The sequence below is a fragment of the Pan paniscus genome, chromosome 21 (genome assembly GCF_029289425.2).
Source record: "Pan paniscus chromosome 21, NHGRI_mPanPan1-v2.0_pri, whole genome shotgun sequence".
Classification (NCBI taxonomy): Eukaryota; Metazoa; Chordata; class Mammalia; order Primates; family Hominidae; genus Pan; species Pan paniscus.
Genome location: NC_073270.2, coordinates 1,982,336 through 2,004,783, shown reverse-complemented (window position 1 = coordinate 2,004,783; position 22,448 = coordinate 1,982,336). Strand labels below are relative to the sequence as shown.

Sequence of the window (22,448 nt, the reverse complement as noted above, 5' to 3'; positions counted from 1 at the left end):
GCAGAGAGAAGCTGTCCACCTTATCCTGCCTGAACTCCTGATCCACAGAACCCAGGAACATGATAAAATGGTTGTTTGTTTATGCCTCTGAGGTTGAGGAGGTTGTTTCATGCGATGGACAGCTGGAATGGGGTTTATGGTGGCACCTCTCTCCTAGAGTGGGAGGCAGGGAAGTGAGGTGGGCAAGAGCAGACAGAAGATCACGAATCCTGTCACCGCCAGTGACCGGCTATGAGCCTTTAGGCAAGATCCTGTATCTCTCCCTGTGCCTCAGTTTTCTCATCTTCTTTTTTTTTTGAGACACAGTCTCGCTCTGTCGCCCAGGCTGGAGTACAGTGGCACGATCTCGGCTCACTGCAAGCTCTGCCTCCCGGGTTCACGCCATTCTCCTGCCTCAGCCTCCCGAGTAGCTGGGACTACAGGTGCCCGCCACCACGCCCGGCTAATTTTTTCTATTTTTTGGTAGAGACGGGGTTTCACCGTGTTAGCCAGACTGGTCTCAATCTGACCTGCTGATCGCCTGCCTTGGCCTCCCAAAGTGCTGGGATTACAGGCGTGAGCCACCGCACCCAGCCCCGTTTTCTTGTCTTTAAAGGGGGATAATAAAAGTACCCCTCGTGGTGTCACTGTGAAGTTAAAATACGTGAATACATGAGAAAGGCTTCATAATAAGTACACAACACAATTTTTAAGATGATTATATCTCTTTCATTTCTTCATTCAACAAACATTTCCTAAGCACTAACTCTGAGCCAGGAACTGTGCCAAGCATTTCACATTAAAAACTTAAATTCATCCTCCTCAGAGCCATCTGAAGTGGGTTCTATTATTCTTTCCACTTTTTACAGAGGGGGAATCCGAGGCTCAGAAAGTAAGTAGTGGAATGGGAACTCAAAACCCTTGCCCTCCACCAGGCGACTACTCCATGAGCGGGCATCCACAGGCACAGTCCCACACAGCCTGAGAAGATGAGCGTCAGGGAGAATCAGCGTGTCCAGAGCGGCACTGCGGTGTCATCGGCCCAGCACTGTCCCCGTGTGGCAAAAATGCCTCATCCAGAAAAGGAACTCCAAACAGTCACCCTTACTCAAATTAGATGACAATAAAGCCACACAGAGCTACCATTTTCCACCTATCTGATTGGCTAAGAGCCAAAAAAAAGAAAAAAGAAAAGAAAATGAAACCACAGGGCCTGGGCTGGGTGGGGATAAGCCGCCACCCTCCCCTACCTTCCTCAGGAGAGGGTGACTTGGCCCAGCCTCTACAGAAGGTGAGTTGACATCTCTTCAAATCACATGCACGTGTCCCCTGACCCAGCAATCCACTTCTAGGGATTCATCCTCCAATTAGCCTGGCCCAGGGCCAGGCACAGTGGCTCACGCCTGTAATCCCAGCACTTGGGGAGGCCGAGGCAGGCGGATCACGAGGTCAGGAGATCGAGACCATCCTGGCTAACGTGGTGAAACCCCGTCTTTATTAAAAAATACAAAAAAATTAGCTGGGTGCGGTGGCGGGCGCCTGTAGTCCCAGCTACTCAGGAGGCTGAGGCAGGAGAATGGCGTGAACCTGGGAGGCGGAGCTTGCAGTGAGCTGAGATAGCGCCACTGCATTCCGGCCTAGGCGAAAGAGCGAGACTCTGTCTCAAAAATATAAATAAATAAATAAATAACAATTAGCCTGGCCCACACGCTGCAGAACAAGTGTACCTGCTTACACAGCTGTTCCCTGCAGTCCTGTGTATGATCACAAAATGCTGGAAACATCCTAAATATCTAGAGGACAGGCATTGCGATACAATCTCACAGCACTCAGTGCAACACCGCATGGCCAAGAAGCACCACGAGGGAGGATTTGACACAATGACGGGGCAGTCCCTGAGATGAATTGCCAAGTGAAAAAAGCAAGTTGCAGAACAGCGCGCATAGTAAGCCCCCACGCGGGGGGACGGGAAGGAGCGAAAATACACATGTGTACGATTCATGAATGCACAAAACCTACAGCTGACAAAACACTCTAGAAACCAGTAACGGTGATGGCTCTGGGGTCGGGAGAGGTTAGAGTGGATGGAAAGAGAGGAGGCTTACCTTTCTCTTTGGTTCCTTTTGAATTTTTAGCCATGGGAATATACTACCAAGTCGAGAAAAACAAAAATGAAATACTTAGGAGACATTTTGAAAACTGATCTTTAAATACTCTTAATGGCTTTGACATAAATTCCAAAATGAGGCATTTTTCAGAGAGTGCCTTGAAGACACATCCTTTAGCTTAAGAAGCGAGTCTCCACATTTAACCCCTGGGTGTGGTGCCCCAGCTGCCTGCCAAAGAGTGAGGGTCCAGCCCTGGGGTGAGCCGCTGCATGCTGTAGCCCAAGATCCACTTCCTCCCGTCCACACAGGTCCCACCCATCTCCACCTGCTGCGCAGGACTAGTATTAAACTTCTGCTAAGACATGGTCCAGACAGACTCAAGGGTGGTCTGTACCTATGCTCACTGGGGTCCCTCAGTCCACCCCAAAGTGGAGAAGATAGAGTCCCCCAGCAAGTCACACGACCTGGGTGTGTATCAGAGCTCTATGTGCAGCTGGCGGCTTGACTTTGGAGGAGTCACTAACCCACTGAGCCTCCCTTTCTGCAGCTGCAAAGGAGACAGAAGCAATAACTCGCCTTCCCAGGGGTGGTAGAGGATGAAATGATATGAGGCATGTAAAGCCTTGGCACACAGTAGGGCTAAGTAATGCTCATGCTCAATATTCTAACTCCATTCATTCTTTCATTTGCTCATCAATCCCCTTGACCCCCAGTCGAATCTGTCCTTCAGCCTAGACATTCCTTCTCCAGGAGGCCTTATCTGATCCACCATCTCTTCCCCAATCGGAAGTCACTCTTCCTCCTGTGACCCCATCTCCCTCCTGTGATCCCATCTGCCTCTTGTGATCCTATCTCCCCCATGTGACTCCCTCCCTTCCCTCCTCCGAAGCGCCATCAGATACCTTGGACCATGGCCAATCTCTATTCAGTCTAAGTCCTGTCACTGTATGGGCCACAAGAGGGTGTCACTGACCAGGAAGCAGAAGGAGCCAGGCCTGAATTCAAGGCTGGAGAGAATACGCACACCGCTCACAGCTGGGCAGCCCTACTGTGCACCAGACACCTTGCTGTGTGCCAGGCACCTGGCTGAGTACTCTGCATGGTTTCACTCATCGGAGCCTCGAGGGTTCCCCATGAGAAAGGCACTACTATCACCACCCTTCCATCATCCCCCATTTTACCTGCTGTATCGTATTTATTTTTTTACTTGGACTTAGGGTGCCAAGACCTGGGTTAAACATTCTCATCAATTCTGCAAACTGTCTGTTGCACAGTTGGATTGAATTGGATTTCGCTCTTGATGCTCTTCTGCCCTTTCCCCTCCCCCTCCCACCCAGGCATCTGCTCCTGTGAGTCTGTTCTCTGGGCTTGAATGTGTGTGAATCCTTTTAATGCGTGTAGGGATGTTCTGTAGCTTGTGAGTTCTTTTCATTCATAGAAATGGGCCGGGCCTGGTGGCTCACGCTTGTAATCCCAGCACTTTGAAAGGCTGAGGCGGGTGGATCACCTGAGGTCGGGAGTTCGAGATCAGCCTGGCCAACATGGCGAAACCCCGTTTTTACTAAAAATACAAACATTAGCCGGGCGTGGTGGTGCATGCCTGTAATCTCAACTACTCCAGAGGCTGAGGCAGGAGAATCGCTTGAACCCAGGAGGCGGAGGTTGCAGTGAGCCGAGATTGCGCCACTGCACTGCAGCCTGGGCGAAAAAGTGAGACTCTGTCTCAAAAAAAAAAAATCACAGAAATGGTCGTGTGCTACAGATTTCCCCGTCTTCTATTTTTTTTTTTCTCTCATGCTCCTGGTGTTTTTTATTTTTACTTTTTGGTTTTCTTTTTCATCTGGTGTTTTTTTATTCATTTTATTCTTGTATTTATTTATTTATTTATTTATTTATTTATTTATTTTTATTATTTTTTTGAGATGGAGTCTCACTCTGTCGCCCAGGCTGGAGTGCAGTGGCGTGATCTTGGCTCACAGCAGCCTCAGTCTCCCAGATTCAAGCAATTCTCCTGCCTCAGCCTCCTCAGTAGCTGGGATAATAGGTGCACACCACCACACCTAGCTAATTTTTGTATTTTTAGTAGAAATTGGGTCTCATCATGTTGGTCAGGTTGGTCTTGAACTCCTGACCTCAAATGATGCATCTGCCTCAGCCTCCCAAAGTGCTGGGATTCAGGCATGAGCCACCGCACTCATCCCTTATCTGGTATTTTTTAGCCGCCCCTGCAGTTTGCTTTTCCTGGCATCTACATGGATTCTCATCTACTGCTCACATCCTCAAACACCATCACAGTGACCCATGACCTCGAATGGGCTCCTTCTGGAGCTGCAGGAGAATTTCTCTGGGGTATACACTCAGGAGGAAAATGCCTGGGTCATCAGATATACTCTTTCTTAGGCTCTTACGTACTAAACCAGTCCAAACACCCAGCAGCAGAACATGGAATTCCCATCACCCACACCCTCATGAATACTTGGAAGTTCCTGACTCTACTATTTGCTAATCCAGGGAATGGAGGTAAAGGGTGTGCCTCACTGCTATTTAGCTCTTGTTTCTCTGACTACTACTGAGGTTGAGCATCTTGTTGCTTGCTTGTTTGCGGCATGTTACAGGTGAGGCAACTGAGGCTCAGGGCCCTAGGTCGTAGGAGGTGGAGCCAAGCACACAGCCAGGTCTGTGAGAGGCCGAGACCCTGCTCTGAGTCCTCACACTGGGGAGCCTCCTCCACATCAACAGTGATGCATTCATCATCCAACAGTTCAAGTATGATTGCTCGCACCTTCATGATCTTAGAGGACTGTGGTAGGGGGCAATGGCTTTGAAAAAACAGAATTCCTGCCCATTAATCCAATGACAAGCAAGAGGAGCTGTTCAGGAGGCTGGACCTCACTGTCAGGCAGGGCAGGGAAGGTACTGGGGCATCAAGAGGGATCTGCGGATGGCCAAGCCCACCCATCATGTTGGGTGGACACAAAGGAGGAAGCAGGAGCCACCAGGACCGAGGGCATAGAGGGTGTCTTGTCCCATGTCAGGGCTGGTGCAAGCTAGACTTTCCCCATTCCTTCTCTGACCTTACCTCCTGCCCTCTCCTCCTTGCCCCACCCACTGGCCTTTTTCTTTCATTAAAAACACCAAACTCATTCTGGCCTCAGGGCCCTTGCACTTGCTATCCCCTCTGCCCGGAATGCTCTTCCCCCGGATCTCCACATGGCTAGTTCCTTCTCTCCCTCTAAATCTCAGTTCAAATGTTACCTCTTCAGAGAGGCTTTCCCTGATAACCTTCTTTAAATATCGTACCCCCTCCAAATCATTCTCTATTTAGTGCCTTGAAAATGTTTTCTTCCTAACTCTTATCATGATCTAAAATTATTTTCTTTACCTGTTTACCTCTTTTTTTTTTCTTTTGAGACAGTCTCACTCTGTCTGCAGGCTGCAGAGTAGTGGCACGATCTCAGCTCACTGCAACCTCTGCCTCCTGGGTTCAAGTGATCCTCCTGCCTCACCCAAATCTCATCTCAAATTGTAATCCCCATAATTCCCACATGTCAAGGGTGGAACTTGGCAGGAGGTGATTGGATCATGGAGGCAGTTTCCTCCATGCTATTCTCAAGATAGTGAGTGAGTTCTCACAAGATCTGATGGTTTTAAAAGGGACTCTTTCCCCTTCACCTCCTTCACACGCTCTCTCACCTGCTGCCATGTAAGACGTGCCTGCTTCCCCTGCTTCCCCCTTCTGCCATGATTGTAAGCTTCTTGATGCCTCCCCAGCCATGCAGAACTGTGAGTCAATTAAACCTCTTTACTTTATAAATTAGCCCATCTCGAGTAGTCTCTTTATAGCTGTGTGAGACTAGACTCATACCGCAGTTATTTCCAGTTTTTGGTGATTATGAGAAAAGCTGCTATAAATATTTGCATACAGTTTTTCTTTTTAAAACACAAACTTCTCTTTCATTACTCTTTGTACCTAAGAGTAGGACAGCTGGGTCATTTTATAAGAAATTACCAAACTGTTTTTCTAAGTTCCAGTTGTTAGATACCCTCTCCAGGTATTATCAGTTATTTTTCATGTTAGTCATTCTAACAGGTATGTAGTGGTAGCCCGTTGTGGTTTTAATATATGTTTCCCTGATGACTGATAACATTGAGTATCTTTTCATGTGTGTTTTTGCCATCAATATCTGTTTTTGGGTGAAATGTCTTTTTAAACCTTTTTCCCATTTGTTATTGGATTATTTGTTCTTATTATTGAGTTGTGAAAGCACTGAATATATATTCTGGATATAAGTCTTTTATCAGATATGACTTTTGCAAATATCTTCACCTAACCTGTGGCTTGTCTTTTCATTTTCTTGATAGCATCATTTGAAGAGCAGAAGTTTTGAATTTTGATTAAGTCAAATTTATCTTTTTTTCTTTTATGGTTTATGCTTTTTGTGTAGTACCTAAAAAAATCTTTGCCTAACTCAAGGTCACAAAGATTTCCCTTCCATGTTGCTGTCTGGAAGTTTTATAGTTTTAAGTTTTACACTTAGATTTATGGTAGATTTCAAGTTAATTCTTGTATATGGTAGGGGGTGGAAATTGATATTTTTTAAACATATGGATGTAAAATGCAATTTCACTTCTAGAAAGTTATTCTACATATATTCTCCTACAAAGGTACAAAGTGGGTATGTATTGCAACCTTCCTTTAAAGAGCAAAATGTTGGAAACAGCCCCTGCTCATCTCTTGAAGACTGGTTAAGGGGCTCTTCCCCCTTTGCTTCTTCACACACTCTCTCGCCTGCCGCCATGTAAGATGTGCCTGCTTCCCCTTCTGCCATGATTGTAGGTTTCCTGAGGCCTCCCCAGTTACAAGGAACTGTGAGTCAATTAAAACTCTTTCCTTTATAAATTATCCATCCCTGCAATTGGCCCATCTATGCAATGGTGAACCATAAAGACACAGAGCTGGCATCCAGCTAGCAGCCATATACTACTGTAGGGTTGTGCACTGCTCGGGCCCATCCTGATTGGTCAGTTGAAAGTTGTGTAATATTCTGAAACCATCTTTGCCAAGCATCCAAAAAAAAAAAAAAGAAGCACTTTATGGAGTGACATAGGAAGATCTCTAAAGGGTATTGTTAAAGTAACAACAGGACAGTGTGAAATAGTGTGTGTGAAGTTTGTCATCACTGGGTAAAAAATTCCTATGTGTGCATACCGTATCTCTGGGCAGATTCTCAAGAAATTGGTGACAGGGTTTTTGCCTGGGGGAAGAGGGGTCTGGGTGTCTGGAGGGCAGGGGTGGGAGACAGGCTTACTTTTACCTATGACCCCTTTTGTACCTTTGAAATTTTATGCTATGGATATGTACTATACATTCAGAAAGTAAATACAAAAAGAAAATAAAACCAAAGAAACCCTACTTTCCTGGGGGTTCCTGGTCCTCCTTCATGTTTCTCTTTAGCTATCACAGGACACAGTGACTCTGCCAAGCCAGCTTGATGGAGAATGCCTGTTTCTCAGATGGGGAAACTGAGGCTCGGAGCAGGGCTGGCATTCCCAAGGTCACCTGGCCTGAACCCAGCTACCGCAGGTATCCCCCAGGACCAGGGGGGTTGAGAACCAAGGAAGAGGCCCTAAGTCCCACCTCTCAGGGACTCAGAGGGAGTCATTTAAGGCACCACCAAGAGCCAAGCCCATCTGGAATCTATCGCCACCCCAACCCTGGGCTGTGGAGGAGGGGAGGGCGGCGACCCCAGACTGTGAGTGCATCTGTTCCTCATCAAGGCTCGTGCTCTGGACTGAGTGCCAGCCTTGGAAATCCCACTTCACATCCAGGCCAGGCCACCCTCATACCAGCCACCCTCCCCAGTGGGACCCGAACAACCCCACAGTGCATGTGGAGAAACAGCCCAGAGAGCTGCAGGCGGCAGTGGGTTTCTAGTTCCAGTTGGCACGTTCCTTTACCTCTCAAAGCTCCAGGTTCCCCGAAGCTCTCTGCACACTCAGTACAGCCTCCAATGAGCAACATCTGATATCTCCCAACATCCCTCCTAGTCTCTTTATTATTATTTGGGCTGGAGGTGCCCAAATAATACCAACAGCTAATGTGCCTGGCACCCTTTCCAGCACTGAGCATATATCAACTCATCTGAACTTTACAGCAGCCTTCTGAGCTACGTGCTCTTACTAGCTTGGCTTTTCTGATGACCCAGCTTATGCTCAGAGACATCAAGTAATTTATCTGAAGTCACACAACCGGCAGGGGACACAGCCAGGATTTGAACCAGGGCACAAGGCTCCAAAGCCCTCACTGCAAAGCACTCCTCCATGCACCCAAACCTCTTCCCCGTCGATCGCTGATTCTTGCGGGTGCCTGTGATGGTGTCCACCGACATGAAGATAAACACTGATCCCAGCCAGAGCTGACCAACTGAGAGACACGCATCTATTGCACGGCTGTGAGATGAGTCTCGACCCTCTGGCCACCTGGAACTGATCGGAACAAGAAAACAAGAGAGGCAAGGAGGCTGGGGACTGCCAGGATGGAAGAGTGAGGGCAACAGGCATCCTCTCACATGGGGGCTGGAGTCTAGAACAGCCTGCGGGAGAGGAGGGGATTGACAGGACCCCCACATGTAAGGAGCACATGCTGCCCGTCAGTCTCATGTCCAGAAACCTGCCTTAGAGAAATGTGCCATGTGCACAAAGAGGCGCTGAGGACTTTCCCTGAAGCCCTGTTAGGAGGAATCTGGCTGCAGCCCAGATGTCCATCAGAGGCAGTTGGCTGTACTGATGGCGGCCCAGCCACACGGTGCAAAGCGATGCAGCGATGACGAAGCTTGGCGTAGGGCTCACGCATTGCGCCAACAGGGCTCCGTCCAGAGCCCATTGTGCAGCAAAGGAAGCTGCAGGGCAGTGTGCATAGCGCAGCCATGCGTGGGAGCAGAGCCGTGAGTGAATGGACGGAACACAACCTAATTCTTTGCCTTATATCCTTCTAGAACTTTTTTCACAGAATTAATCATTGCGGTATCAAAATTAGAAAGAGAGCAGGCATGCCATGCCGTGCCCGGCACATGGTAGAGGCTCCGTGTTTTGAGCCTCTGATGACTGTTTGGTGCTGGGTACAGCTGTGAAGAGGGATGTCAGGGTCCTCGTTCCCAGATTGTGGCTCCCCAGGCCTGACTGAGAGCAACTTTGAGGGAAGTGGCAGGAGAGGTGCAGGGAAGCTGGGGCAAGGGAACAGTGGGAGTCTGGGGGCTGAAGTCTTACAGTGGATTCACTGAGGGCTTACGATGGCTCAGGCGCCATTCTAAGTAGGACATCTTCCAATATCAGTCCCATTTTACAGATGGAGAAACTGAAACCCAGAGGGCTTAACTCACAGATAGTAAATAACAAAGTTAGGCTGCAACCCCAGGCCATCTGACATCAAACCCCATGCTCCTAATCACTATTTCCGTCCAGCCCTGAGGAGTGGCTGACGGGCTGCCCAACTCACCTTCCACCCACAAACCTCCTGCCCAGTCTGAATGCTGGCCCGGGAGCCTGAAGACCGGCTGGTGACCCACTCGTTCTTCTGCTCCTCCGTCACTTCCAATGTGGGATGACAGCAGCCAGCAGCGGGTGGCCACTCAGCCAAGGGGGCTGGGAGTGATTAGGGCCAAGCCAAGTCTTCTGGATAGAGATGCCTTCTACATTTTAATCAAGCGGAGCACAGAAAGACCAGCTCAAGTTGCTGTTCTTCAGTAGGGCTGGGCTGGACTGGAGGAGAGAAGGGCACGCAGTTAGGAAAGGGGAGAGAAGTGGTGGGGGGATGGGGCAGGAGCTAGGATGAGATAGGGAGGCAGGAGGAATGCGGAGGGCCCCTGGGTTCTGAAGACCAGTCCTCCTGGAGTTAGCAGACAGTCCTGGGGTTTCGTCTCCTTCCTGTCTGCTTCCTCCTCTCTCCGGCTTTCAAAATATCTACCCTAGTAGACATGTAGGCTCAGGGACAATTTCAGGTCCAGTCTTCTCCTACTGATGGAAACTTTCTTTTTCAGGGGAGTAAAACTGGGGTCCCTGCAGAAGGGTATCTGGGTGAGGAGCACTGGAAAGCTTGAGCAGAGAGGGCCTGGCTGCATCCCATGGCGAGAGGTCCAGTCCCATTTCCCACCCCCACTCCAGGCAGAACATCCGTGGGGTAGATGAATGCTGATCCCCAACACTAACAGAGAGGTGACCAGATGGGAAGCAACCAGGCCAGTCTGAAAGCCAGAAGGGGCCTCAGAACTGTAAACCAAAAATAAAATTACAAGCCCCCTAACTGACTGAATGGACCCCCCTCTCGGCCAACGGGACCCAACAAACCCTGAAAATCTAGTTCAGGCCATGATGGAAAGTGGGGATCAGGCATGCCTCATACCCTCCTCCCTTTGGAATTCAGGCACAGTTGATCAGCGTTATCATGAAAACAGAGAGCTTGGCAGGTCGTGGTGGCTCACGCCTGGAAGGCCAAGACGGCGGCAGATCACCTAAGGTCGGAGTTCAAGACCAGCCTGGCCAACATGATGAAACCCCATCTCTACTAAAAATACACAAATTAGCCAGGCGTGGTGGCACACGCCTGTAATCCCAGCTACTCAGGAGGCTGAGGCAGGAGAATCACCGGATCCTGGGAGGCGGAGGCTGCAATGAGCCAAGATAGTGCCACTGCACTCCAGCCTGGGCAACAGAGCGAGACACTGTCTCAAAAAAAAAAAAAAAAGAGAGAGAGCTTAAGACTGACAAAGCATGCTCTTTGTAGCAATAAGATACCAAATTCCTCATATAGCATCACACAACAGATAGCAGGACCTGAAAGAAATTGAAGTATTTTACCCCAAAATATATTTCTTTGACATATTTTTGAAATGGCCCTACAACTCTGTCTCTTGTAGAGAAAATCTACATCCTGTAGAGAATCCTTTTCCCTTTCCAGGTCTTTTCCTGATGCAGGAGAGATTTAACAAAGAGTCTGGGACCTTTACCCTCTATTCTTTCTGAAGGCTGCTACCTGCAGACTTCATTTGCATAATAAGAACTTTGGTCTCCAAAACCCCTTATCTTAACCCAGACATTCCTTTTTATTGATTCCAGGTCTTTAGATAATAACTTAACTCTTTCAACCAATTGCTGATCAGAAAATCTTTGAATTCACCTATAACCTGGAAGCCGCCCACTTTTCAAGTTTCCTGCCTTTCCCGACAAAACCAATGTACACCCTACATGGATTGATTGATGTCTGCCTGTAACTTCTGTACTCATAAAATGTATAAAACCAAGCTATAACCCAACCACCTTGGGCACATTTTCTCAGGATCTCTTAGGGCTGTGTCACGGGTCTTGATCACTTACATTTGGCTCAGAATAAACCTTTTTAAACAGCGTCTCACTCTGTCCCCCAGGCTGTGATCGTGCAGTGGCACGATCACAGCTCACTACAGCCTCAACCTCCCTGAGTTCAGGTAAGGTCTACAGGTACGTGCCACCATGCCTGGCTAATTTTTGTATTTTTTTTTTGTAGAGATCAGGTTTCACTGTGTTGCCCAGGCTGGTCTTGAAACCCTGGGCGATCCTCTAACCTCTGCCTCCCAAAGTGCTGAGATTACAGGCATAAGCCACTGCACCAGCCACCAATCTGCATTTTGAATACTAATAGCAACACTGGCAATAGCAATAGAATGGCAAAACAACAGTAATGATGGTAATTCCCAGCAGCCACTGAGACCAGGCACTGTGCATTTAATCCTCACCATAAGCCTGGAACTGGGCCATCCTCATTTCATGGATGAGGAAACTGAGGTACAGGGATGCTGAATAATTTGCCTAAGGACAGACAGCTGGAAAATGGTGGCACCAGACCAGCTCCCTTCTCAAACAGAGGAGAAAAGGGAAGCCCAGAGCAAATGATCAGCTCCAGGTCACACAGCAAGTTAGAGGCCGGGCAGGGGCTGTGAGGGCACTGACTCTCAGGGACAAAGGCATCCTAACCAGACTGACTCCATATTGAATAAAGGCAGAAAAGCCAAACCTGCTGGGTTACATTTCCAGGGGCGTGGACGTGCTTGGTTACAAGATGTTCATGGTTGAGGGAACGAGTTAATGATGTTACTTAAAGACGCAGAACTTATGAAAATGTCCCAATATCTTAAGAACAAAAAAAAATTCTTAGTTTAAGAACAGGTTTCGGCCGGACGCGGTGGCTCACACCTGTAATTCCAGCACTTTGGGAGGCTGAGGCAGGCAGATGATGAGGTCGGGAGATCGAGAACATCCTGGCTAACACGGTGAAACCCCGTCTCTACTAAAAATACAAAAAAACTAGCCGGGTGTGGTGGCGGGTGCCTGTAGTCCCAGCTACTCGGGAGGCTGAGGCAGGAGAATGGCGTGAATCCGGGAGGCGGAGCTTGCAGCGAGCCGAGAGCGCGCCACTGCACTCCAGCCTGGGTGGTGGAGCAAGACTCCATCTCAAAAAATAAATAAATAAATAAATAAAAATAAAAGAATAGGTTTTGCTTTAAAGATAATAGTACACTCATAAATTCTTGCTAAAATCAATAGTAACATAGGAAAGTAGCAATACTAGTAGCCTGTCACAAGCTGATCATAAGCCTTTGTAACAGAATACACTACTCTTCTTTTTTTTTTTTTGAGACAGAGTCTCACTGTGTCACCCAGGCTGGAGTGCAGTGGCACCATCTCACTGCAACCTCGACCTTCGGGGCTCCAGTGATCCTCCTGCCTCAGCCTCCTGGGTAGCTAAGACCACAGGCTCAGGCCACCATGCCCAGCTAGTTTTTTGTATTTTTAGTAGAGACAGGGTTTCATTATGTTGGTCAGGCTGGTCCCAAACTCCTAGCCTCAAGTGATCCGCCTGCCTTGGCCGCTCAACATGCTGGGATTACAGGGGTGAGCCCAGAATACACTACTCTTAACTGCCTATATAAGCAAGCACTGGTACTTCAAATGGGTACGTTCTCCTCTTGCTTTCTGAGGATGCCTTACTCTGTCATTGATTAGTCTCTAATCCTATCTTAACTTCACTATGCTCTACAACTCACCCTGAATTCTTTCCCATGTGAGATCCAAGAACCCACTCTTGCGATATGGGATAAGACCCTTTTTCCGGTGATATCAGGACCATTCTTTTCCTCTGCTCCACATCAGACCTTCGGGAGGGTGGGAACGCGCTCTTGTTGGTGCCTGGACTCAAGCCTGGGCCTCATCCTCCCTAGGGATCCAGCTTCCACTTGGAGAGAGAGAAAAAGAGAGAGGGAATGAGAGAAAGGAAGGGAGAGGGGAGCAGCTTAAGTCAAGTGGAGAGTGGGGAGGCAAATTTGGGCTGAAACCCCTGTCTCCTCTCCTCATTGGAATACCCTCCTTGCACCCCCCAGAGCTGGCATCCAGATGAGTCTTTTCGGAGGATCATCTACCCCTGCCACCATTGCCCACCAAAACTTGCCACTTGTCCCAACCCACTCCCTCTGCAGCCTCATCCCTCCCCACCCCCCATCACTCCACTCCAGCCGCACTGCTCTCTCCTTTCTGTTCCTGAACATGACAAGCTCCTTCCAGCCTCAGGGCCGTAGCACTTGCACTTTGCACTTGCTGTTCCCTCTGCCAGGAACAGCCTGCCCCAGATCTTCACGTGGCTCACGCGTTTGCTGCAGCACTTTCAGCTCCATGTCAGAGAGGTTTCCTCCAACCTCAAGATGCACAGCACCACCTCCTCCCTTCACCCACCGCAGCATCCTGACCTGCTGTCTTCATGTCACTCATCCTTCACCAAACTCCTTTTGTATATTTACGTGTTTGTGTGTTTATTGCCCATTTTCTCCCACTGGAGTCGCAGCCCCTCGAGGTCCAGATTTCTATCTACTTTTTCACTTCTTTGTCCTCAGCCCATGAGTAATGCTGGACATATAGGGGGATGAAGGTCCAAGCCCTGATGAAAGGCTGTGCTGGAAGGAAGCTGAGCTCAAGAACATGCCCTTTGGAGAATGTCCTCCGACGCCTCCTGGGCCTCTGTGTTCTTGTCTGTAAAATGGGACTGACATCAGTAGGGCCTTCCTTGCTGGGCCACGGTGAGGATTAAATGAGATCAGGCCTAGGAGGAAACCAGCCCACAGCTGGTGAGTGGTAAGTTCTCTTGAATATTGGCAGAGCCTCCTATTATTACTGTTGTTATTATTGTTATTAATCTCTTACCCTGCCTGCAGGCTTGATGTGATGGTGATCATGGGCTGCTCTCTGGCAGTCAAGGCGGGAGGACTGAAGGACAATCTGGTTCCAACACCACAGTGTGGCTGCCGTTGGCTCTTCAGGCCCCTCACCTCCCACCCTCTGCCTTTGCTGGTGCCCACATGGAACGTCCTCCCGGGCTGACCGTCCTGCAGACTTTTACAGGTGCCCCCCAAGCGGTGCATGTGGGTAACGTTCGTAAGCCCAAGAGGCACCATGCACCAAATACCAAAGAGGTTTTTTTCCTTACTCACCAAAAGCCCAACATGGGTGCCCCTGGTAAGTGAGCAGCTCTAGTGCACAAAGATTTCAGGACCCAAGCTCCTGGTGTCCTGCAGCTCTGCCATCTTCCACTGTGGCTGCTGAGGTCTTCAGACCTGTGTGCATCAAGCCCACCAAAGGGGAAGGAGTGCAGTGGATTGGAACTAAGGCACGTGGCCACTCCTGACTGCAAGGGAGGCTGTGGAATATGGCCTAGCCACATGGCAGGAGGAAATGGCAGTGGGTTCACTCACTGCTGGATGGTTCCTGCTTCAGATGGGAGCAGATTTTCTCCCTGGGACTCTGGGATTATCAGGGAAGGGTTCACAGAGAAAGCACTCTGGGTGTTGCTGCTGGTCAAAGGGCCACCATGGGGGAGGCACTTGGTCCACTCTTTCTTGAAGACTGGGTCCTTGAAGTGGGTCCTTCCACCCCCGGTTCTAGAGACGCAGGTGCAGAGAGGTGAGGTGACATGGCGAGGCTGCCCACGCACTTGCATGATGGAGATGGGTTTGAACTCAGGTCTGTCTGGCTCAAGAACTCATGCAGGGAAACTGTCTTGGGGCACGGAAAGGACATTGTGCACACTGGCATTCAATGCAGTTTTTATGACTTGTCCTTTTTTCCCAGGAAGATCCCCTATTTGGACTGTTCACTGAATTATCCTCCCCTCGCATTCCAAATAAAAATCCTGGAGGATAAATAAGTCAATATCTTCATGTTCCTGGAAACGATGGAAGAAACTTTAAGCCAAGAACAGGGAATTTATTGCCTCCACTGATTCAGAGATATAGGGAGTGTAGCCACCACTTCCCTACTCTACTAACTTTTGTGCTGGAGAACAACCCTACCCACTCAAAGCCTATGTGGTAAGGGTGGCCACTGGAGTGGTCAATTGGCACATCCCATCTCTGCTGGCCACCACAGTCCATTGCAGAATGACAGCATGACCCCATTAGAACCAATATGATGCCTTCCCAGGGATTTTATAGGGACCTGAGACAGAGAGTTGTATTAGTCAGGAATGCTTTCAGCTACAAGTAACAAGGAATTTAATGCAGTGGCTTAAACATTGGAAGTTTATTTTTCTCTTAGGAAGAAGTCTGAAGTTAGGAGTCCAGCAACTTAACAATGTCATGGCTAAAAAATAGTGATGACTTTTTTTTTCTCAGCCTTTCCTCCTAGTTGCAAGATGGTCTGTGCTTCAAATATCATGTCTGTGATCAAGGCAACATGGGAAGGGGCAGCTCTGGCCGCAACTGCTCCTGTTATCAGAGGAGCAAAAGCTCTCCCTCACCACAAACTTCAGCTTATGTCTCATTGACCAGAACTGTGTCCTGTGGCCACCCAGCTGCAGGAGGGCCAGAAAGGTGGACATTTTGCTGCACAGCCTTTGTAGCAGGAAGAGGCTGATGGGAATGGGTGCCAGATTAGCCAACCTCAAAGGCCTGCTATGAGGCATTCTTTTTCCCTCTGGACTTGGTCTTTTGGGGGTAGGGGAGGGGAGGCTGGCATGGCAGGCAGCCGTTTTGTCACTTTGACTTGAGAGCCTCTCTAAGGATGGAGCAGTTCTAGTGATAGTGTTTGAGACCCTAGATCCAGCCATGCCTGAAGGCTTCTACTTTTTGATGTATCTGTTACATGAGAAAAAAAATAGTAATAACAATGACAATAATTACATATCTATATCTTCTTTGCTTGAGCTCACTTTAGCTGGACTTTATTCTTTCTCTTGGGCAAGAGAGGCCTTGTGGTAGAGGAGGTAACACACAATGTTTGGAATTAGGCCTCCCTGGTCCCAGTCTTCATTCTGCCATGAGTTTGCTTTTGGTCAAGTCACTTCACCTCTCTGAGTTCCCAATGCTTAATCTGTAAAATGGGCTAGTGTGTGGATCGAGCCAGAGGTGGCAGGTGCACCATCCTGTCGTAGAGCAAACCCTCGACACAGCAGCCACCTCTCTCCTTCCTTTCACTCATCCCCATGAATGCTTGCAGTAGCTGGAGGTGAATGTGTTAGGCTGTTCTTGCATTGCCAGAAAGAAATACCTGAGACTGGGTCATTTATAAAGAAAAGAGGTTTAATTGGCTCACGGTTCTGTAGGCTGCACAGCAAACATGGTGGCATCAGCTTCTGGGGAGGTCTCAGGAAGTTTCCAATCCTGGTGGAAGGCAGAGGGGGAACAGGCACATCACCTGGTGAAGCAGGAGCAAGAGAAAGAGGCGGTGGGGGCCTCACACTTTTAAATGACCAGCTTTTACAAGAACTCCCTCCCTATCATGGGGACAGTACCAAGGAGATGGTGCGAAACCATTCATTAGAAATCCTCCTCCATGAGAAACAGGAACGCTTTTACACTGTTGGTGGGAGTGTAAATTAGTTCAACCATTGTGGAAGACACCATGGCAATTCCTCAAGGATCTAGAACTAGAAATACCATTTGACCCAGCAATCCCATTACTGAGTATATACCCAAAGGATTATAAATCATGCTACTATAAAGACACATGCACACATATGCTTAGTGTGGCACTATTCACAATAGCAAAGACTTGGAACCAACCCAAATGTCCATCAATAATAGACTGGATAAAGAAAATGTGGCACATATACACCATGGAATACTATGCAGCCATAAAAAGGGATGAGTTCAAGTCCTTTGCAGGGACATGGATGAAGCTGGAAACCACCATTCTCAGCAAACTATCACAAGGACAGAAAACCAAACACCACATGTTCTCACTCATAAGTGGGAGTTGAACAATGAGAACACATGGGCACAGGGAGGGGAACATTACACACTGGGGCCTGTCAGGGGGTGTGGGGCTGGGGGAGGGATAGCATTAGGAGAAATACCTAATGTAAATGACAAGTTGATGGGTGCAGCAAACCAACATGGCACATGTATACCTATGTATCAAACCTACACATTCTGCACATGTATCCCAGAATTTAAAGTATAATTTTAAAAAATCATAAAAAGATGTTTAATTCTATCATATGCTTTTTCTGCAACTGGTGAGAGAATCGTATGGCTTTTCTTGTCTTAGTCTGTGAATTATAGTAATTTTTGATTACTAAATTAATTTTGCATTCCTGATACATATAAAAAAAGAAATCCTCCTCCATTATCCAATCACCTCCCACCAGGCCCTCCCTCCAACACTGCAGGTTACATTTCAATATATGATTTGAGCAGGGACACACCTCCAAACTACATCAGTGAATTTCCCAGCTGTGTTTGCTGTGGCACTTGTTGCAATTTCTCTTGTTTCTTCAGACCAATGGCCTTGGGGCTGAGGACTCTCACTGATGTATTTCTGTATATATAGCCCATAGCACAGGCGCTGGTGCACAGTAGGTGCTCAGAAACTGCTTGAATTAGAAAGTACAATATTTCATTCACCCATTTTTCAAACATTTATTAAGCACCTACTGTATGCTAGGTATATAGTGGGCAACAGGGATATAGAAGTGAATGACTTAGATATAGTCCTTACCCTCACAATCTAATGGGAAAGTGCTATGTTCTGAATGTTTGCGTCTTCCCAACATTTATATGTTGAAACTTAATTCCCATGTCATAGTGTTAGGATGTGGGGACTTTGGGAAGGAACCACGTCATGGGAGTGGAGCCCTCATGAATGGAATTAGTGCCCTTATGAAAGAGGCCCCAGAGCAGCCCCTTACCCATTCCACCACATGCAGACACAGCTAAAAGTCTCCAAGAGCCAGAAAGCAGGCCCTCAGTAGGCATCTAATCTACCCATGCCCTGATTTAGACTTTCCAGCCTCCACAACTGTGAAAATAAATTTATTTTTTAATTTTTTTTTTTGAGATGGAGTCTCGCTCAGTTGCCCAGGCTGGAGTGCAGTGGCTCGATCTTGGCTCACTGCAACCTCCACCTCCCGGGTTCAAGCCATTCAACTGCCTCACCCTCCCAAGTAGCTGGGACCCCAGGTGTGCACCACTACACCTGGCTAATTTTTGTATTCTTGTGGAGATGGAGTTTCACCATGTTGGCCAGGCCGGTCTCAAACTCGTGACCTCAAGCCTTGTCCTCTCAAAGTGCTGGGATTATAGGCATGAGCCACTGTGCCCAGCCCAAATTTCTGTTGTTTATATACTACCCAGTTCATGACAATTTGTTATACCAACCTGAATAGGCTAAGACAAGAAGGCAGTCAACAAACAGATAAACAAATAAATTTAGAATACGATGCCAGATAGTAAAAGCAGCATGAATAAACAAAGTAGGGAAAAGGAGAAAGAGTTTATGTGAAGGATGCATTTTTATAGGGTGCCCAGGGAAGATCTCTTGAAGGGCAAATAGTTAAGCCTAGACTAGAATGTTAGGAAGAGACCCACTGGGGAAACAGTGATCCAGGCAGAAGGAGCAGCAAATACAAAGACCCTGAGGTTGGGCTTAGATGAACCAATGCATAGTCAATGCATGAAGCTATACATAGCAATCCCTGGGCTAAGAACATTCCTCCTGCCCCAATGTGGAATTTTTTCAATGTCCACTTTAAGAAAATAGGCAAATTTGAGAATTTCTGTCATCCATACAACTTCTTCTTGCTGCCAACTCTCAGAAACTGATTCTGCCAAGGTCATGTTTGCGGGGAACCTGTGCCTGCCCTTTAGAATTTCCAGGCCTGGGCTTGCATGATTCTACCTTCCTGAGCAGCCCCACTGTGCATAGGCTCTGGGCTCAAGCTTTCCATCCACTTACCCATCTAATCCTGCCCCACCCCCTGCATGGTAGAGACCATTATTTCACCTTCCAAAGGCAAAAACTGAGCTCAAGAAGGTTAAGTGATGTTCCCGGGTTCACTCAGCTAGAAGGTGGAAGGATTAGCCCAGGTTGTCCGAGGCCAGAGCCCCAAGACTGGCTGTCCTCCTGCAGCCAGGGTGTGCAGCAGTGTCAACTAGGCTGGGATCTCCACCCTCAGGGCTCAGAGTCTGCTCTGTTAGGGTCCAAGCCTTGGTGTCACCCACATCTTTAGTGCATTGCTGGCTTTTCAGGTCCCAACTGTGGTACCTTGAACCCATCTCCTCACTTTGATGAAACTCAGTTTTTCTCAACCACAAAATGGGTATCATAGCACCCTGTTCCTTTGGGTGTGAATCTGGAAGAGTGGGGGCACAGTTAGTGGCCCACAGGAAGGCCTTGGCAAGTGTTCCCTGTAGTAGCAGCAACAATAATAATAATAACCACAGTTGTCCCCAGGGACTGAGCCCTCTGAGTGCTGATGGTGATATATATTGATCTAATTTTATCTGCCAGCAGCTACACAAGGCTGGTAGATGCTACGCTGACCCCATTTCACAGGTGAGAAAACTCAGGCTCAGATGAGCCAGATCCAATCACTGCAGAGTCTGTTTTTCTCAACCTCTTGCTCTCCCATAGTTGACCCTGTGATTGTTGTCAGTGCTGTTATTCCTTGTATTACCAACAGTGACAACATCCTCAGTGATTGGGGCAGTATGTGTTAAATGCCAGGTGCAGAACAGGAGGGAGGATGCTGTGAAGTGAGGGGCCAGAGATGGTTTCCTGGAAGGAGGGAACTTGAAGGATGTTGCTGCCACCTTGGGGTTGGGTGGGGGGCCTCAGCACTGCTGCCCCTGACTCTGATAGCCGGGGTAGCAGCATCACAAGGAAACGTGAATGTGAAAAGCCAACTAAGGACAGGGCAGAATTCACCCTGGCTGGAGGGAGGAAGCGCTTGCATCAGGAAGTCTTTGGCTTGAGGAGGACCTGAAACAAAGGCTGGGCCCAGGACGGGTTTCCAGGGGAAAGTTTCTGATTAGTGCGGGAGCAGGATGGCCACGGTAGGCGAGGCCAGGGTCCAGGGAGAGAAGAGGGTAGGCATGCCCTGTGGCTGGGATGGTCAAATGTTTGCTGCTTCCAATCCAGGCTGGGCTTCCCATGCTGTCTTCCACACCTCCAGGTCCCACTGGTTGGGGCTTGGGGTGTGGAGGGAAGGGGCATTCCTTTGTTAGGGAAACAGAAGCATAGGAGAGCCAGGGTGATGCCATTTTAAAATCAACTCTATCTGAAAGTTAGCAAGGCACATTCCTTCCCAATCACAACCCATGATCATAAGATATTCACAGCTAAGGAAGCCACTTAATAATACCTGCAAGGACAAACTCCTGTGACAGCAAAATGTCCAGATGTTTCCATGTCACATAACAATGTGTGCTTTTAAAATAATTATAGTCGTGCTTTGGTGTACTTACACATTAAAATGCCAAGGATAACTTTCTTTAAATCAACAGAGTCATGGATTTTGTCACACTGTCAGTCCACTCACATAGAAATAGCTTAGCTTTTACATAAATAAGACTCATAAATAAGAAGAGTTTAAAACAAAGACAATGTGTTCCTCCTCTTGCTTTCTGAGAACACCCTTCTCTGTAACTGAGTAGCTTTCAATAAACTGTCTGTTCTCAATGCACTTTGCGACTCGCCTTGAATTCCATCTTGTGTGAGGCCTAAGAACCCTTTTTTAAGGTTTGAATCATGACCCCTTTTCTGGCAACATCTTCCTAGCGACCATGAAGGAAGCATAAGATGACACCCTATGCAAAAGAAATTCAGTCTGCAGCACCAATTGGCCGCCTCTGGTAAGTGAGGTCCGTCTTGGTGTACTATGTTAGGCTTAGGCAAGGACACTTGCCTAGAAACTCAGGCTAGAGGCCTGGCCCATGGAGTCAGAGGCCCAACTCACAGGGTTGGAGGCCCTGGGGTATAATACTCAGATTAGAGGCCCAAAGACCCAGGGGGTTAGAGCCCCTGGGGTATATTTGGAAAAATGGAAGTAGCTTTGCAAGATGTTTGCTCTGAACTAATCCATATTGTCCCCTTTGCCAGGTATGGGAATGCTGTAATTCTCATCGTTTCCCAGCTTGTTACCTTTGCTTTACTGCAGGTTTATGACAGCTCTGTATGGCCAGCCCAGAAGTTTGCTACTTTCACTTTCCATGCTTGCCTCTGATTATTGCTTCTAAAGCTCTCTTATCTATTTCTCCCTTTTCTTTTCTGCCTGCTTTAAATCTGCTGTTATTAAGCTGCTGGTGTTGAGATAAGACTCACTGTTTATGTATTACTAATTCAAGTCTACTTGGAGATTTTATTTTTCTTACGCAGTTCAGTCAGTTCTAGATGAAATGGAAACATTAGAAGCTCATTTGCCACTGAAGGAAAAAAAGTGGAAAAGGCTTTTTTAAAATTTAATTTCAAGTATTCTTTTATTTATTCTTTATTTCTCTTTTTTTTTTAGACAGGGTTTTGCTTTGTCACCCAAGTGGAATGCAGTGGCACAATCACAGCTCACTGCAGCCTCAACCTCCTGGGTTCAAGTGATCCTCCTACCTCAGCCTCCCAAGTATTCGGGACCACAGGTGCACACCACCACACCCAGCTAATTTTTAAAATTTTTTATAGAGACAGAGTCTCACTATGTTACCCATACTGCTCTCAAATTCCTGGTCTCAAGAGATCCACCTGCGTCAGCCTCCCAAAGTGCTGGGATTACAGGCAGGAGCCATAATGCCCAGCCAGGCTTTAAAAAAAAAAATCTTTAAATCTTTTTTTAATCTTTTTTTTTTTTTAACTTCCATAAAGACCACTTTACCCAAAATTTTGGTCCACAGCTTTCCTTAGATTACTCATCAGATGTCTGGGTTATTTCCAATTAAGAAAAGTTTATGATATGGGAAAACATGTTTCTAAAATTATAGAATGGTTTTATCTATAAAATGCTAACATCTGACAAACAGCTCAGGATTTCTTGCTTTTTCCAGTTTTGGATTCATAGGCAGGTGAGTGCCCTTCCCT

At 47.7% G+C, this 22,448-nt stretch overlaps 1 protein-coding gene across 5 annotated transcripts in view; it reads right to left on the bottom strand.

The window, feature by feature from the left end:
- The window catches only part of FAM110A (family with sequence similarity 110 member A), a 331,582-nt gene that overhangs the window by 69,296 nt on the left and 239,838 nt on the right, over positions 1-22,448 (bottom strand). For 2 of the 5 annotated variants that reach the window (XR_004668209.4, XR_008622240.3), the window contains exons 3-6: positions 16,695-16,762; positions 13,163-13,350; positions 9,583-9,845; positions 8,421-8,573 (exon numbers count right to left, since the gene is read on the bottom strand). The gene's annotated coding sequence lies outside the window, so the exon portion shown is untranslated. Of the gene's footprint in view, positions 1-719; positions 9,846-13,162; positions 13,351-16,694; positions 16,797-22,448 lie in introns of those variants that run through there. The other 3 variants (XR_004668211.4, XR_010110993.1, XR_008622239.2) reach the window with 3 other exon arrangements.